At 37.4% G+C, this 18445-nt stretch overlaps 1 protein-coding gene and 1 non-coding gene across 2 annotated transcripts in view; one reads left to right on the forward strand and one right to left on the reverse strand.

Annotated features, from left to right (window-relative positions):
• The window catches only part of HDAC9 (histone deacetylase 9), an 872408-nt gene that overhangs the window by 9475 nt on the left and 844488 nt on the right, over positions 1-18445 (forward strand). The window lies entirely within an intron of this gene.
• On the reverse strand, positions 16240-16359 carry LOC122905801. Its single transcript, XR_006384474.1, has one exon. It is a non-coding gene; the product is annotated as a U6atac minor spliceosomal RNA (small nuclear RNA).

Consider the following 18445-nt stretch of genomic DNA (forward strand, 5'->3'; position numbering starts at 1 on the left):
GTTACTTGTTTGGGTATGTCGCTGGAATCTCAAATGCCTGTCCAATGTATTCATGGGCGTGGACATTTGGGGGTGGTTCCTATCATTCAGGGAGTACTGTCTTTTGAAATAAATTATTAACTCAGTGATTATGAAATCATTCTTCCTGAAAATCTGTCTCCTCTCATCATGTATTAAAAGTAATGTTATGATTAAGGATATTTTGGAAATTAATTAGCTCAAAGCTGTAAAAATTGTTTCTGGGTGGTTTTATGTTTCTATGTATCTATGCCACTAATGTGCTTCACTTTTAATGGAGAATTTAATATATATTATTTTGGTGTTATGTTTAAAGTGAAACAATAAATTAGAAAACAGATTTTAAAGGTAATAGTATTTTAGTGAAAGGAGCTGGAAATTAGTAGAAAAAGTCAGGAAGCCAATTATAGAAAGAGGAAAAATAATACATACTATAACTTGTGTTGGATAACGTGTGCTATCGAATCTCTGAATTTCAATAAAATATGTCAAAGTAGAGTTCATTTCCCCTTCTGTTGGGAGAACTGATAGCCCGCCTACCCATCTGCCTTCTTACCTTAGTTTTCTTTCTTTCTTTTATCCTGCCTAGATGGATTTGGGATTTATATAATGAGTTTAAAAAAAATAAAATATATGAAGAGGAAGAGAAAGAAAGGAAGGGAGATTGGATAAAGCAAATGCCCTTGGAACATAAACTCAATTTCTATAAAGTTGCTAAAGAAGGAATAGATTGGCTTTGAACTTCTGGGTAGCAAGTCTGTTTTCTCCTCTGAGATTACTTCTCCTTTACCCTAACTGACCAAGTCACTGCCCTGTTGGAGAAATGTCAGAGACTCTCCATAACCTCTCCCTGAGGTACATAAGGACTCCAGACCCTTTTCATGTTTGTCTTTGTTTTTCCTCAATAAACCACGAGCCGGTTCTGGTCAGGACATGGAGCTGTGTGCCTTCCCCAGGTCCTGCTCTTCTGCCTGCAGACCCTTGAATGGAACTCCTCATGTTGGGAGTGCCCTCTCTTTCATACTGTTACACCTTCACTTGGTTATTTATTGTTCAAGGCGGCTCTATCTCGTTCTTTGAACTTCTTGTTCTGTGAAGCCTTCCTTGGCGATCCTGGGCTCCTCCCACATCTGTTACCTCACCAGATATGGAGCTTATCTCCTGGAGGTGGAGGTTTTCTTATTCATAGCACAGTAATAAATGAAGCTTTTTGAAAGCAAAAGACCTTTTTCTAAGATTTTTTTTAAATATAAAATAAGACAATTGGTGATTTTACTCATGGTTGCTTGATTAGTTAGCTAATATGTTGCCTAGCACATAAAACGAGCCAAATCAGTAAAGAACAAAGGGCATTTTGTGAGGAGGCTGATGTACTGTCTTTGGAGGGAAAGGAAGCAGTTGAAAATATCTGAGCCAAAGGAAGCTGCTTGATCTCTGTGGTAAATCATGAACTTTCCCTTTGTTTCTTCTTCTTATTTGTTTGTTGACTTTCTTTTCCTTTTACCTCTTCATGAAGGTTTTGAGCTATTCAGTGCTACCCACTAAAATGCTTTTGTCCTTCTAGGGTGGTTTCCCTATACCTTGAACAATAAACATGGCAATAGGGTGGTTATTGTTTATGACCTCTGTGGCCACCTATTGAATTCCCTAAATGTGAAGTCTCTTAAGTTTAGAGCTACTTTAGCTAGCACAGTTGTAGAGACCGACTGACCAGCCTTTTGCCTTCTAGTAACTTGGACTCTCCCTGTTCCAATACCTATAAGCTACCTCGTGCCCCATGAAAAATACACACTGTAGTTAAGAATAGAAGAAAGAGTAAAAGGATTTTGAATTGTGGTTAAGCAGCAAATTGTTTTAAATTTGGTCCTACTTCATTTAAACTTTTAAAAATTAATTTATTCTGCAGACGGTACTATTAACAGTAATGTTTTTTATGCAATAGGTTTCCAAAGACTTTCTGTGCAGTATGTATAAAGGAAAACAGCTGGTTTAAAATTTATGGCATTTATATGTTTTCAAGTCTTCTCATTTAAAGTGATGAACTCATAGCATTTTAATATGGTAGTTGAAGTCTTCATAAAGATTACATGAGGATCCTAAATTTTCTGTGTGTCTCCATTGAAGATGTGACTTGGCTTTATTATTTGACATTGTTGCTGCACGATACTAGATGGATGATGTGATCTCTTACTTGGCATTTATCTAGTCATGTGAGGTTGCTTTCATTTCTGCCCAGGAAGTTCATTTTTCTAAAGATAATGAAAGAACAGATGTGGAACAGGTAAGCATGGCATATCTTTCCCTCACAGTTCCCTGTGGAACCTCTTTGGGTAGGTTCTTGTTTGTCACACACAAAAGAAGTATGTCTTTACCCTGAGTGATGCAATGGTCCAGCGTCCTGTGGGGTAACATCCACTGACAATAACGCCATAACCCATTAGTTGATCGCAAACTCCCTGAATCCACAGGGGTTTGCTTCAGTCTAAATGAGTGACTAATTCTTAAACTACAAGTTGAACCTGGGGTCCTTGGGGAATTGGGACATGTTAAGGTTGGATTGTTTATTTTGCTTGTTATAACTCTAGGATCATTATGGAAATGTTTACATCCTGCTGTGGTTAAAGGTTCTTAACCAATATTTAAGGTGAAGAGGTTTGGTCTTTTGGCTTCTGCTTTCCTTATATTCTTTATCATTCTCTACCTCTACCCTCACTCCATTAAAAAAAAAAAAAGTATTCACACTCATCAGTTCTAAGTCAATCCATATCTTTTGCATTGAATTCTTGGTTATCTTATCTGTTACTGAGAAATTACACAAATGCATATTTGAAGTTACTGGTAAAAGCCCAAGGACTTCAACAGAAGCTCAGCTCTGGAAACAAGTGTTACCTGTTATCTGTCTGCTGTTCACTAAATCTTTCTTCGTCCCAGTTTCTTTATTTGGAAAATATGTCATGCGTTTGTTATATCAATACATAAAAGATGTAATTATAAAAGAGATACTAAAACAGATAGTGTTCATTTAGAATTATTATATACAAATTTGTGCTTTTTTCTCAGCTGTGACCTATAACTATGCTTTTGTGAATGTCACCATGAACACTGATGTCTGTAGGTCTTTCCACACTGGTGAGAAGACGCATCATTACTCGTTTTATCACAATTTCTAATGTGTCTGTCTCAAGCTTGTTCACTTTTGAGCAAATGGAATTATGCCACCCCACTTGTTCCGTCTATGCCACCTTCCTACTCTGTCCCATCTCCAGTAGTAAAGGACTGTGTTGCCTTGCTTAACCTTTTGATGCATTTTTACACCATTCGCCATGCCAGTCTTCTTGTGGGTCCCCCCTCCCCCTCTGAATCTGTTTTTTTTTTTTTTCCCCTCTTCTAGCTTTTTTTTTGTGTTACTTTGTGGCAGCATCACTTTAATATCTGCTTTTATGGTCACATTGCCTTCTCCTCTGTGTCTAATATCCCTGTGCCTCCCTCTTAGAAGGATACATGTGATTGCATTTAGGACCCACATGGGTAATCCAGGATGATCTGTCCATCTCAAGGTCTTTAATCACATCTGCAAAGCCCCCCCCCCTTTTTCGACCAATGAGATAACAATCACAGATTCCAGGGATGAGAATATGGATATCTTTTGAGGGGTCGTTAGTCACCCTCCCCACACCTGACTGAAATAATTTATCAAGTCTTGCTGGTTTGTAATTTCTGTTCATGCATTTGCTCATTCACTCACCCAGTCACCAGACTTATTTCATGCCAGGTATATGCCAAACACTGTGCTAGGTATTAAGAATAACACAGACCATACTTTTAATAAGTTCATTATTTTGTCAGTAAGATGTACCATACAGAGTAAACACAAAGATACAGGTAAAAGAGATAGTTTGATACAGGCTATAAAATTAATTCTTTTGTATGTCTCCTTTTACATAATTCTGGAACACAAGTCACCATCACGCCTCAGTGCTCATAAATTATTTCAGTAGCTATAGAAGGTATGTGCAGCCTGTGGACCAGAAAGTGTTTTGTAGGAGGGAAAAATTAAATTCAATTCCAAAGAATTTGTTGAGTACAAAATAAAGCATAGACCTTGCCCTCCAAGGAATTTATAATCTTATACAATTCTTATCAACATTCGCTGCATGTCAACATCAACAATAGAGCTTTGGAAAAATATCCCTGCCTACTCCCCACAGCATCTCATGTTTGATTTTGGGTAGAGCCCAGAGGTCTTTTTTTTTTAAAGGCTCAATGGAGAAATTCTTACATGCTGCTAGCATTGAGCACAGGGACTCTCTGGTCAAGAAGTGACCCATAACTAGGAAAACAAAGGCACAGGTACTGTTAAAAATGTAAGACAGAATGTTTTAAGTTCCATTAAGATATATAGAAACAAAATAATTTGGGTACTCATAGGAGAGTGAGTTCATATCTGGCTCAAGGGAAATTTGGATGTAGGAAGTATTTGAAATGTCCCTCATAGATAGATAAGATTTCAAAAGATGACGTGGGCAAGATTAGGGAAGATGGGTGGTCATGGCTGGAGGCTAAAGCCAAGGGTCCACATTTAGGCACAAAATTTCCTTCTGCTCAGACTTTCTGGCCTGGAATCCAGAAGCATCTGGAAAATCTAAATTTAAACCTTGTCTTTAAGCAAAGGTAGTAGGGTATACCAAATTTTATTTAACAGCTGATAGGTTGATGTACACTTTTTAAAAGTTCAGAAACATGATAGCTGGACCTCTATCTACAGTTTTAATCTATATCCTGTAAATATTAGAAGCAGGCTTCAGTGAGAAAAATAGAAATGGAAGGGAAGGTTTTATTTTAAGTGTTTCAAAAGAAGAATAGCTAGGATATGGTGATTGATTGACTGAAAGACAAAAGCAAAAATAACTATGAAGTTCAAGAATGATCATAGAATAGTGCGAGTAAGTGATATTGATAGAAAAGATAGTCAGCTTTTGCTGAATTTTACCTACAAGCAAGGGGCTTCATTATTTTCTTTATTTCATGGAACTCTTTTCATAACTCTTGACATGTAGATACTTTTCTTATCCCTACCTTACACAGAAGGATGTTGAGACCTTGAGAGGTTAAGAATCTTGCTCTATCAAGGTTTCACAGTAAATCGAGTGGAACAAATCTAGGACTCAGAGACTCAGAACTACGCATCCTAATTCTAGAGTGTGTATTCTTTTTTTTTTTCTTTTTTAAGATTTTACGTATTTATTTGAGAGAGAGAGCTTGCAAGCATGAGTAGGAGGAGGGGCAGAGGGAGAAGTAGACTCCTCGTTGAGCAGGTAACCAGCCCAATCTCAGGACCCCCAGATCATGACCCTATCCAAAGGCAGACACTTAACTGACAAGTCACCTGAGCATTCCTACAGTGTGTATTCTTAACCACCATTCTGCTGGTCATCAGGAGGTTAGCTTGAGATGTAGAGCTGATGAAGAGAACTTGGTCCTGAGGAGAGGAATGTAAGAATCATCTAAAGAAAGGTCACAGTTGAAAAACATGTGGAGGGGAGCGCCTGTGTGTGGCTCAATTGGTTAAGCCACTGCTTTCAGCTCAGGTCATGATCCCAGACTCCCAGGATCAAGTCCCACATCGGGCTCCCAGCATCATGGGGAGTCTGCTTCTCCCTCTGACCTTCTCCCCTCTCATGTTCTCTCTCTCTCACTCTCTCTCATTCTCTCTCAAAGAAAGAAAGAAAGAAAGAGAAGAAAAACATGGGAAGGGGCACCTGGGTGGGTTAGTGGGTTAAAGCCTCTGCCTTCGACTCAGGTCATGATCCCAGTGTCCTGGGATTGAGGCCCGTGTTGGTCTCTCCTCAGCAGGGATCCTGCTTCTCCCTCTCTCTCTGCCTGCCTCTCTGCCTACTTGTTATTTCTGTCTGTCAAATAAATAAATAAAATCTTAAAAAAAAATGGGTAGCTTAAAATTAGCAAGCATGACCTTATTAATTAAAAGACAAAAAAAAGAAGAGGAGGAAAGGGCCAAGGACTAAGCCACGTTGAAACTTTCAGGGACATTATCTTATCCTTCTTTAAGGCTGCTGGTCACTTAACACAGAATTCATTAAAAAAGCAAAACAAAACAAAACAAAAATCGTCAGATATTTAAGGAAGCAAATGAACTCATTTCTCCATTCTAAATTTTTCCACTTGTGCCTAAGGTTCTACTTAATAACTTGAATGACTCAAAAGAGACAAATCTAACAAATCTTTCTTCTCTTTCCTCTTGTGAGCTGATTTAGTTTCAGATCCTTGGGCTCTTTGTTGGATTCCATTTTTGCACCTTACTCCATGTTAGGAGTGGAAGAGGGCTGCTCTGTGGAGAACGTTAAGCCAGTGTAAGAAGATATGTAGAGTAGTCCAGTATTTCTGTCATTTTAAACCATTGGTAAACGAAGTTATTGAAAGGATAAATAACACATAAATGGTGATGTGTCTTGGCTGTTGGATGTCTTTTTCCTCCTGCTTCCCTCAGAGTGCCTGGAATTTCATTTCCTTCCATATTCTTATACAGCATGCATAAGAAAGCACTATGAAACAACACAGGAAAAAAATAAAATTATTGCTGTCAAAATATGTAAGTTATATTCTTTCTTGTTCCCTGCCAGTATAACCAGATCAGGCTTCTTGTGCTTCTCTGGTTCCTTTAACCCCCACTGGTCTACAATCTGGATCCAGCATTATTCGTTAGAGGGGTTTCTGGTATGGAATGCAAAGGATTTCAGAATAGCCGTGTGGTTGTGTCAAATATTTTAATGTTACAAGGCTGTAGTTCTTGTGCTGGTTTTCTTAGAATCACATTATTCTCATTGATTTATAACTCCAGCTACTACCAAATTAGCACCATACATAAACTCTTTAAAGAAATACTACAGAGCCCTCAGAACCCTAATCTGTAACCTGCCTGTCTTGTTTTTTTCTAGTGCTGTAATTGAGTGCTGGGTATAATGTGGTCTTATGTAACTCCTCCCACCTAACGTTATTAGGAAAGTTAATGGAATGGGACTTTTGATTAGAATAAAGGGAAATCTAACTTGGATTAAAAGTCTAGATTATCTTTCAGAATAAGCAGTATTATGGTTTGAAGTAAAACAACTTATCTACAGACAGCAATCAACAAGGCAAAAAAGTCCATCATTCTGTTTGAAAGATATTGGGCAAGCCAATGATCCTCGGTTTGGGCTATGCCTTAAAGTCATTGTAGAGCTTAAAAAAAAAAACAAAAACAAAATCTGAACTGGGACCCTCAGCCTCAACAATTTTGATTTAATTGGTCTTCTTGTTAGCCCTGGGTGTGGGTATTCATTTAAACCTCCTGTGATTATAATTAGGAGATGCTATATACCTCCTAAGAAAGGAAATAATGTCTTACTAGTTATGAAAACTGAACTCTGCTTCTATTTTGAAGGGATGCAAATTAAATTCATTTAGATATTAATTGTTATAAGGATACATGAGAATATATATTCATATGCTTAAAAAACCCTTTTTCTGTGTTTCTAAACTCACTGTTTTTTATGTTTAAGATTTTTGAATCTCAACTGTGGGTCTAGCTATTCTCTCCATCATTCCAATTTATGAACTGAAAATCTGCGTTAATTTACAAATTAATAATTCAAAGTTGGTGGAATGAATGTGGCAGTTTCAGTCAATGAAAAATTCATTGATTATCTTGTATACTTTTTTCTCCATAAAGAAGGTTACTGTTACGACGTCATGTTTGGTTACTTTATGCAAAATATCTTGTTCATTCTGGGACTGAATAGCTTTCCCTGTAAGACTAAGATACCACACCTTGGTGAGTAAAAATGACCATGTAAGGGCACCTGGGTGGCTGAGTTGTTAAGCATCTGCCTTCGGCTCAGGTCATGATCCCAGGCCCCTGGGACTGAGCCCCGCATTGGGCTTCCTGCTCAGCAGGAAACCTGCTTCTCCCTCTCCCACTTCTGCTTGTGTTCCCTCTCTTGCTGTGTCTCTCTGTGAAATAAATAAATAAAATCTTAAAAAAAAAAAAAAAAGACCATGTGTTGAGTGTTCATTATAGTTCAAATTCTAAGTGTGCCAAAGCTTTATATATGGTTATATAATGAAAGCCCTATGGAGTGAGGGCTGTTTTCCAGAATATCCATGTTTTAAAGATGAGAAACCACTCTCAGAGACATAGATAAGATAGAAGTCCAAGATTGTGCATCTACTTAGGGATGGGACCAGGATATGAATTCAAGCAGTCAACATTATGGGCAGTGGTACAAAGTAGTAATAACCCAATGTGAAAATAAATTTTTCTGTTTAACCACCTGGTTAAGATCAGACTTAAAGATGTGTCATTTTTACAGGGCAACTTTCCGAAGAGTCAGTCCTGAAATTTCCCAAGAGAGCAACAGATTTTTTTTCTGTTGAAGCCAACAAGGAACAGGTACACTGCCATCGTAGCAATCTTGACAGGCAGTGGCCTCACAGGAGGATGGGTGCTCTTTGGCGCTGGCTGGGTTTTGAGAAAGGAGCAGTGTTCTCACAACTTCCTCAGGCTCGCAACACTCTTCCCCGTGCTTTACTTCCAGACTGTAGGAGGGAAAACAGTGTGGGAGGAAGCATGGAAGAGAGCACATCTGAAATAACACGAATGGGCTCAGCAAACCTGTGATCCAAAGACCTCAGTGTAATTCCTGCTTCTGACACTCCTGCACTCAGGCCCTAATAGTCACTCATCTTCCCTGATTCTCAGTTTTCTCTTCTTTAAAATAGAAATGAAGACAAGTAGTAACCGAATTCTTTAACTCAAGGGGCTGAAGATTAAATGAGATCATATACTGTAAATTCTAAATAAAGGATAAGGTGTTCTTAAAACTGTTAAGGATGATAAAGCAGACTTTTCTAACTGGAAGCTTTTATTGATTTAACATGCAGAATAAAGAAAAACCAAATGAATGAAATTCGAAGAAACTTTTGTTCTCCAGTACCACTTGATTTCAAATGTCCTCACCAGAGCAAACACTTGGACTTTTATTTCATTCGAGTGTTCAAAACCCCTAGGCATTTAAGCAGTCTCTGAGTGCACCAATTACCATCTAATGGCCAAATCCCATGATCGTTTTCCAGTCTTCAATAGAATTGTAATAGCAGTAGTAATTCATTCATTCAACAAGTGTATATTGAGTGCCTACTGTGTATCTGGAATGGTTTTAAGTCATTGAAAGAAAATGTCAGTGAAAGTAAAAACAGGCAAAAACTGAAATTGTCTGTTAAGCACAAACCTAAGGATCAAGTGTTATGTATAGTTTCATTTACTTTCCACTGCGGTCCTACAGAATATGTTTTACTAGTGTTATTTATGAATGAGTTTACTAGGTTTAGAGAGCTTAAAAGATGTGTCTAGTACCTCCTAGCAAGGAGATGGTAGAACTGAGGTTGAAACCCTATTTCCTGCCCTTGCAAATGGTCTTTCTTTTAATCACACATTTATGAATTCAAATACTGCAGCTAGTCTAAATCCTTTTGACCTTCTTTTTTTCTATGAACATCATAGGTATCTCCTTAGCCACCTGTGCTTAAAACAATGGTGCCTTTTTTGAAACTCTTTCTTTGTTCTGATCCACATCAAGTTGGCTTGGATTTTGATTGACACTATTTTCCGTTTTTGTTGCCAACCTTTAGCATTCATTGCTTCTGGCTACAAGTATTGTCATAGGCTTCCAGCTGGTCTATTTTTAATCTCTCCTTCATTCAGCCTAATTGTGCAATGCTGCCTAGTAAAGTTACTGCTGCTAAAGCACAAATCTAATTATTTCCTTCATCAAAAATCTCCATGGCTCGCCATGGTCTGTAAAAAATGGTTGTACTCATAAAGCATTTCCAGAGTCCATAGTCTAGGGCAAACCACATTTCTGGCCTTTTCTCTCAATGTACCCCTTCCCCCGTGTGATAGCCGTGTTTTTCAGGCTTGTCTGATTAAGAGTCACCAGGGGGCTTATTAATATACAAGTTCTCAGGCCCCACTTGAACCCACCTAGCAGAAGCCTTAGGGGGTCTATGAGGCCTGATGGGGCATGGTAAAACTTGTCCTCTGATAGTCTCAGAGCACAGGTGTGTAGTTGTGACTACCTTGGGACTCTTGTTACCACTGACTGTTTAGGAAAACAGCCAGTACTGTCTGACATTATGACACTTAGTTCCACCGGGTTCTCCTGGCCATCCTTTTACACATATTACTTGGTGCAAACCAAGTGCCAAAAAACCCAGACACAAATTAATTAAAGTGAATTCTTGGGAGAGGGGATTTTCTCATATTTGTGTGAGCTTGACATATTTTTATGTGAGCAAGTATAGAATATATAAAGGAGATTAACTTGTAAATAAATGTTTAGTTAATATATGGATGATCTCATTTTCAAATTATATATAAAATTTATGTATATAATTTTATTATCTATAACTTCTAATTTATAGATGATACTATATAGTATATATATATAAATTTCTAATTTCTCTATATAAATTTCTCTATATAAAGTTATGTGTGTGTTTGTGTGTGTGCGTGTGCACTTGTATGTGTGTGTATGTATATATGGAAGAGAGAGGGAGGGAGAGAGAAAACACACCCAGGAGAGAGACATATACATATATAATTGTATATAGTTACATATATGTATAAATGATTATAGGCATTTATATAAATGTATATGAATATACATGTGTGTATGTGTATAGGCTCATATATACACACATATTGCTTGTCTTGACAAAAAGTGATATAATCTGGTTTATAAAAAGATTCCCAGTATTACAAGATAAATGACATTAATAATAAGATTATGAAATAAGAGGAAACCGATGACCAGAACATAAGATGGAGTAGAGATATTGTTCTGTAAAACCTCTACATTATCATTGAAATGGCTGTTAAATAGTACATTGAAATAAAGATCACTGCTTTTCTTTTTTCTTTATCCTTCCTATTCTGTACCACAAATAGGCCAAATTACCTGTTTTTAAGATTTTCTGCATTATTACACTGCATAGGTATAGATTTCTTTATTCTCTTTTTATGAATCCCAAATTTCAAAAATTGCAAGTGAAATATTAGCAAGTAGTTACTTGGTTTCGGAAAACTAAAAAGTCTAGCTCCTTTGGCTCTTATACACATTAAGCTTGAAAGTAAATATGGGTAGACATGTAATTGGAAGGTGAGGAAATAATTTCAAAATCCCCAAGTAAAATGGGATATGGAATTACACATTCTGAATGTGACCAATTAATCTGAATCCTGCTACATTCTTTCATGCCTGCATCCATTCATTCACAGCATATTTATTAAGTACCCACCATGTAAAGTTCCAGAAAAGATGTATACCCTTAAAATTTTGCTACAGCCTTAATGTTCACTGAGTCATAGTGATTTTTTCCAGAGCTGAAGAAAGGTAAATAAGATCTGTGTCTCCATCCCAGATTGGTCTGCTTCACCATTAAAATAACTTTTAATATTAATTTAAACTTTCAAATATGTATGTATCTTTATTCTCTTGTTACTTAGCTTATGAAATATTTTTAAAGAATTATTGTGGGTACCATGTCTGCCATGAAACCAGTGGCTCTACCATTTACTAGGTAGAATGTTCTCTTTTACAGGTGCGACAAGCTACTTTAGGATATGTGCCCTTAATTAGTTCCCTGACCTGCTTTTATTGTATCATCATTCAGGCCTTATTCATCTTTTCTTCAGAGGGTTTATACATGCTGTGTGTGTTTTTACCTGGCTCTTGGAGCTATTCTCTTTCTTGGTAGGGAGAGCCATACTATACACATCCTAGAAGAGGCAGTGAGGAAGGCTGTGGTTGCCCTTGGTTACAGCTCTCCTGTTGGAGCAGAAAGAGACTGAGCTTTGAAGCTGGGTAGATTCATGTTTAAATCCAGTCTCCCTCACTTGCTCACTTTTTGATTTTGGACAAATTATCATTACTGAACCATAGTTTTCTCATTTGTGAGACATGAAGGTGATTTATCTCATGGATTTCATTCACTGTCAAACATGTACTTCCCTTTCACCATCAATAAATATTTATTGAATGTAATTAAGTGATTGTGTTTTTGGAATTACATATATCAAACTGATCATGATGATTTGTTTTACATGTTGGGTTCCTGTTATGGGCTGAATGTTCATGTCCCCCAAAATTTGTATGTTGAAGCTCTAGCTCTCAATGTATTGGTATGTAGATGGTGCCCTTTGGGACATAATTAAGTTTAGGTTAGGTCATGAGAGTAGGACCCTCATGATGGAATTAGCACCCTTGTAGGAAGGCCTTCCATGAACATGTACCAAGAATGGTCATGTAAGCATGTAGCAAGAAGATGGTCATGTACAAATGAGGAAGAAGACTCTTATTAGATACCAAATCTGCCAGCACCTTGATCTTGGACTTCCCAGCCTCTAGAACAATGAGGAGGGGGGGAAAATACACACACACACACACACACACACACACACACGAATGACCCAATAATTTGTCATAGCAACCTGAACAGATTAAAACAGTTTCCTTTCTAAATTTCTTACAAACCACTTAGAGTAAGAGCTATAATTAACATTCTTGTTTAGGATCCCCAGTGTTTAGTGTACTGCCTAGAACATGGAACTCAATAAATAAGTGTAGAACACAACCGAGGAAGTAGAATCCATCTTCACATTCTTATCATCATCTATAGCCTCAGTGAAGGCTCTCCTTCCTGTTCAAACGCAAAAACCCGCGATAGTTTAGACCAATAGGCTAAAAAGACCTAAAATAAAAACCTACAATTTGATCAAAAGATTCATCAGGAAAGCAGTAGGATATAATTTCTGCCATGAGGTTGGGTATGAAACAGTGGATTTAGATTCTAGCTCTGCCATTTATTAGCTATGTTGGTGAAGGAAAGTTGTTTAACTTGACGATTCAGTTTATTCTCAAATAACCTTGGCAGACTTGTTTTGAGGATTAGCACATAATAAAAGAAATGTGAAGGTTTTCCGAATAGTTTTATCACTCTGCACTATTATTTAAATATGTTTACACTGTTTCTCAATTCCTGAAAGAATGACTTTGGAATCACCCTAAGAACTCTCTTTTGAATATCATTCTTTGTTTCAAACGTATTTCCTTGTGGCAGGAAGCGATAAAAACACATGGCACGGACAGCTAGTGACTGAAGAGGAAGTTAATGGTGTTTGTTTTTCCTCTAGAATTAGTAGTTCAAAAATTAAAAATAAAATTGTGGCTTGCCAAGTTTGGAAAAGACACAGATTGCTTTGATTACAGGATTACAATGGACCTAATTTTTTGACATTAATATTTCTTTTATATTTATGAATCAAAGTGCTTTTTAAATTTAAAGCTTTGAGGTTTTCCATTTTATTTTATAAACTGTAATGAATAAAATATCCAAATACTACTAAATACATTTGGAATTTCTTCTTTACTCTGTGGACTTAGAAACCAAGACAAGGTTTACAGAATAAAGCATTTTGAAGTCAATGACAAGCGCAAATGATGCTGTTAGCATTCCATGTCTAGATTGTAATGCCTTTGAGGAGACAATGTTTTAGATGGTTTTCAGCTATAATGGGAAGAAGTAAACACAACCTTTCCCTAGCTCTATACAGGAAAAAAAAAGCCCAGTTGTGATTGGAAGGTATTGTTTGACTCAAAGCCAGCTCATTTTTCACCAGAGATCCCTGCACACCCGCAAGTTTGGGTCATTACTAAAAATGGTGAAAATGAGGTGGGATGAAGGGGAGGGGTCTTACAACAGAAGGCATCCAATTAAGAAAATCTACAAAAGTGACAAAGATGCTATTCTAGAAAGTTAGAATAATTTTATCTCGGGGAACAAATTCTGTAGTTTTGAAGGGAGAATGCAGCTATTATGAAATATCTTTCATTTAATTAAAATCAAGATTTATGTGGTTTGCTGCTGCCGCCTGAGTTCCATTTTGACTTTTGCTTAGTGACTGTCTGGTGGTTTACAAAGATTCAAATATATTTTATTATGAGCTAAGAAAGTTCCTTTGGTAAATGTCTAACTTTTTTTGGGGGCAAAATCCCTTGCAGTCACCTCTGCCATGAGGTGTGGCAGTGGTTGTACACCCCGGAAAAATCACTTAAAGACTTTTGAGTGGAAAGGGTCATGGGTATTTATGGTGAAGAGGAAAAGGAGGCAAAAATGTTGCAGGGGTTATATCATTTCATTCAGGAATTAGCTTTAGAAAGATCATTGAGGAACTAGTATTTAGGAGTGGTAGATATTTTTAGATTGCATCTAAGTAAAATCATGATTTTTCTTTTAATGAGCTGGAAAGAAATCATCTAGTCCTATGTTTTCTGCATGTCATGAACTCTTATTGGGTGATGGAATCAATTTCATAGGTTGAGTTTAATCAACGGAATAGAACAGACCATATTACAAGATACCAGGGTGCACATGTGTTGTAAGATTCAGTATTAACTTGGGAAAATGATGTTTGCATTTTGTATAGATAAGTATGTTTCTATATATGTATAAATATACTTCATTTAATATGAAATACGTTTTTGATGTGAGTAGAAGCTGAGGGAGATTGGAAGCTGCTGATGGAATCCTCTCATTTTTTAGATAGGATATTAGAAGAGGCTGGCTTCTGGTTTACTTGAGTGGGTCTCTCTGAGGTGGCTTATGTATTATCAGGTCTGTCTTCTGTTAACATCTTTGTTTTGATCACCTTTGCATCATTTATGTTTCACTCCTGTACTTAAAAATTTCTGTATTTTGGTCACTAGAAAATGAGTCAGAGATGCTGATTCTGGGGAAATGAATCTCCAAGGAGCCTATAAGCACAATGCTGGCGGTTGGTTGCTATTGGGGATGCCAACTGGACATGAGTAGAAGTTTTCCTGTTTTGCTCCTGTATTCTCTACAAGTTACGCCCCATGCAAAGTTGGAATAATAATCTAATAAATGTCATCAGTTAGATACAGGTCTTATTTATTAGCTTCTACCACGTGTGTTAGTTCAACAAGTATTTACTGAGCTGTTTTATACCATGTAGTTTGCCATCTAAGTACTTCCTCCTATATGTAGCTAATTAAAGTGATCCCTCACTTTGCTTGTGGGATATCCTAGCAGTTGTACTGAAAGACATGGTGGTTTGGGGTTGTTGGTCAAAGATCCCAGAGATGCAGCTCCATGTCTTGGGATGCAGTGTGCCACTTTGGAATCCCATTATGCTTGGTCTACAAATGTTCCTGAGCCCAGCCTTTCGCATGTTTTGACATCCTGCAGGGATCAAGTCCATGTGGAAGGTTTTTCTCTCTCTTGCTTTCATAACACATTGATTTTTACTGAAATTTCTCTCTGTTGTTCTTTATAAAGCATCCATGCTGGGGGATTTTACTTTTTCTTCCGATGTCTTGAGAATCAAGGCAGCAGAGCCCAGGGGGCAGACGGTCTGGATGCTATGTGTGGTTTTGTCATTCCCACACCGGTACTGCCTCTTGCTTGTTATAGTTCCTGCAGGTGATGTTCTGGTTTTTTGCCTCTCTGTCTCATGTTTTTGAAGGGTTTGTACAAAGGGTATTATTTTGTTTAATTTGGTTATTAATTGGGTATTGGTCATACCAGTCATTGCCCAATGCAGGTGGGGTATCAGGGAGTGGTCCCCAGAGGGCACCATGAGCCTGCTGTCCTGATGGCCATCAGTACGAAGAGGGATACCCAGGAGGGAAGCCAGTGGAGGGCAACATGGAAACAGGGCCCCATTTTGTTGGTAGGTCTAGAAAAGCTGCATTTTTTCTTTTTTTTGAGTCTCAAATCTTTTTAATCTTCATTAATTAATTTGAAAGATGACATGTGATCATATGTCATCATTTTTACTTGCATTCTTCTTAGTAGCTTTGAACATTTTTCCATGTATTTTTTGGATTTTCTTCCTCTGTTTTGAATTCGTTTGTGCCCATTGCATATGTTTCCTTTAGACTTTATTTTTTATTGATTTCAAGAGCTTTTTGTATATTATTGAACTTGTATTTTATCACAGTAAAATATATATAACATTAAATTGACTGTGTTCATCCTTCTAGAATGTACACTTCAGTGTCATTAAGTGCATTCACATTATTATTGCACAGCCATTTGCCAACTGTGTCTCCAGAACTTTTTTATCATCCCAAAGTAGGGAAAAAAAACAAAACCTAGCCATGATGAGAAGCCACAAAATTGGTGCAGTATCTTACTGTACCTGTGGCGTACAGGCCCAAGGACCTTGGCAAAGGGAGTGTAACCTTCTCTCCTTTCATACAACAAAAGGAAAACTGGTTGAGTGATATAATCTTCTCATTGTTTTTCTGGATCCAAAGCTTCCTTGATTACTGCTACTTCACTTTAAGAGATGTATTCATACATTAAATAAATGGTGAAAAGCTGTCCTCATAGGACCATCTTACTGAGCAAATTCTGTTTTGTTGAGTCTTTATAGTTCTTACACTTTTTATTTAATCTACTGGTGTTTGATGTTTTCTTCGCTTGCCAATGTGGTATTTCCAGCTGTGCATGGAAATTAATTTTCTGTTTGAATAGACAATTCCAGGAAACTATCTATTAAGGTTATAGGAGGCAAAGAGAATGTTGTTTTACAATTTTTTTTCCTTGGCATTCTTGGCATTATAAGGGGAGTAAAAATGTTGATGTAAGAGTCCATGGTTGGCAGTTTATTTTCTGTTTTTAACTAATATTATATAAGTAAAATAAATTTTGTCATGGATCACAAAAGGTGGTCAATGATAGAATGTGTTTGGCACTGAGAACTTATCCTCCATTTAACAAAAGCAGTTCTAAATAGATCTTCCATGAACTCTAAAACCTTTCTTGGGGCAAGAGAGCTCTTTGTCTATCTGACTCATTCTGTGGAATCTCAAAATCTGAGGTCCATAGAATCCTATCCAAAACCCCAGGGGTCAGGTGTGTTTTGGAGCTGAGGATTTATCAGATTTTTAAAAGGTATATGGAACATAATTCCTGTGTTAATGTCATATCACTTTTTTAAAGATTTCTATTATTTATGAGAGAGAGAGAGTGTGCATGAGCAGTGGGGGAAGGGCAGAGGGAGAGGGCAAAGCAGACTCCCCACTGAAGTGGGGCTGATCCCAGGACCCTGAGATCATGACCTGAGCCCAAGCAGATGCTTAACTGACTGTGCCACCCAGGCTCTCCTTATGTCATGTCACTTTTAATGGGTTTGGGACAGTTCCTCATAATAAAATCATTTAATGTTTATTTCTGCAGTGAAATTCGTGGATAATAATACTAAATGAGATAAAGATAATAAATAGCTTCCTATTTGTTGAGGCCAGTTTTTGTTGCCAGATGAACTTCGAGTTGCTGTCAAATGAATTATGAAAAATTTTTGTTCTTTATTATCGTGGATAAGGGACAAATAAAATTTTACTTATATTTTAGGGACTTCCAACTGCCTTGGTTCGGAGTGGTGTGGCTCCATGCTCCAGCTATGCCTGTTTCTCCTCTGCTCCACTCAAGATCTGGACTTAGCATTCTCAATATTACAGATATTTTTGTTTCTGGGGCTCTGTTCCTATTATTTAGTGATTCTTTTGCTGTATTTAATCTCTTGTTTTTCAGCAGTTCTATGCCTGGGGTATGATCCTGAATATCTAGTTTGTTTGCCATCATGGTAAATGTCTCATCTCACCCTTTATGAATATACATGTATATATGTGTGTGTCTCTTTCTATATGTATTCATATATATGTATGTGTATACATTTATATGTCTATATGCGCACGTGTGTGTGTGTGTGTTCTTCATTGTTTTTATTCTTCTGCACTGGTTATTTTCAGTACTTGAAGTGCCTTTTCCTTTACTCCCATTGAATTTATCCTGTACCACATCATTGACTAAGCCAATTTACTTTCTCCTTCTGTTATATTCTCTGTCTTCCCTTAGAGCTTTGTATCTACCTTTGTTCTAGTATGCAATACGTTGCTCCTTAATTATTACAATAATTATCTCTCTCATCTTAGACTGTAAGGCTTCTGGGTGCAACACCTCTTGGTATGTCTACTGCCTTACACAGTACTTGGCACAAAACAGATTCCAAGATTTTTCAACCCCAAATAAACAGATGTGTATTTGGAGGTGATCGGGTGAGAATGGGGACTAGGGAGAAAGGGATGTGCAGTGGAAATAAATTCGTGAGGGGGACCTGGGGGGCTTAGTCAGTTAAGTGTCTGACTCTTGATTTTGGTTCAGGTCATGATCTCGGGGTTGTGAGACCAAGTCTGGTGTCAGACTCTGTGCTGGGGATGGAGCCTGCTTGGGATTCTCTCTCTGCCCCTCCCTCCAAATTCGTGCTATCTCCCTTTCTCTTTCTCTC

This window comes from Neovison vison, chromosome 4, assembly GCF_020171115.1.
Source record: "Neovison vison isolate M4711 chromosome 4, ASM_NN_V1, whole genome shotgun sequence".
NCBI lineage: Eukaryota > Metazoa > Chordata > Mammalia > Carnivora > Mustelidae > Neogale > Neogale vison.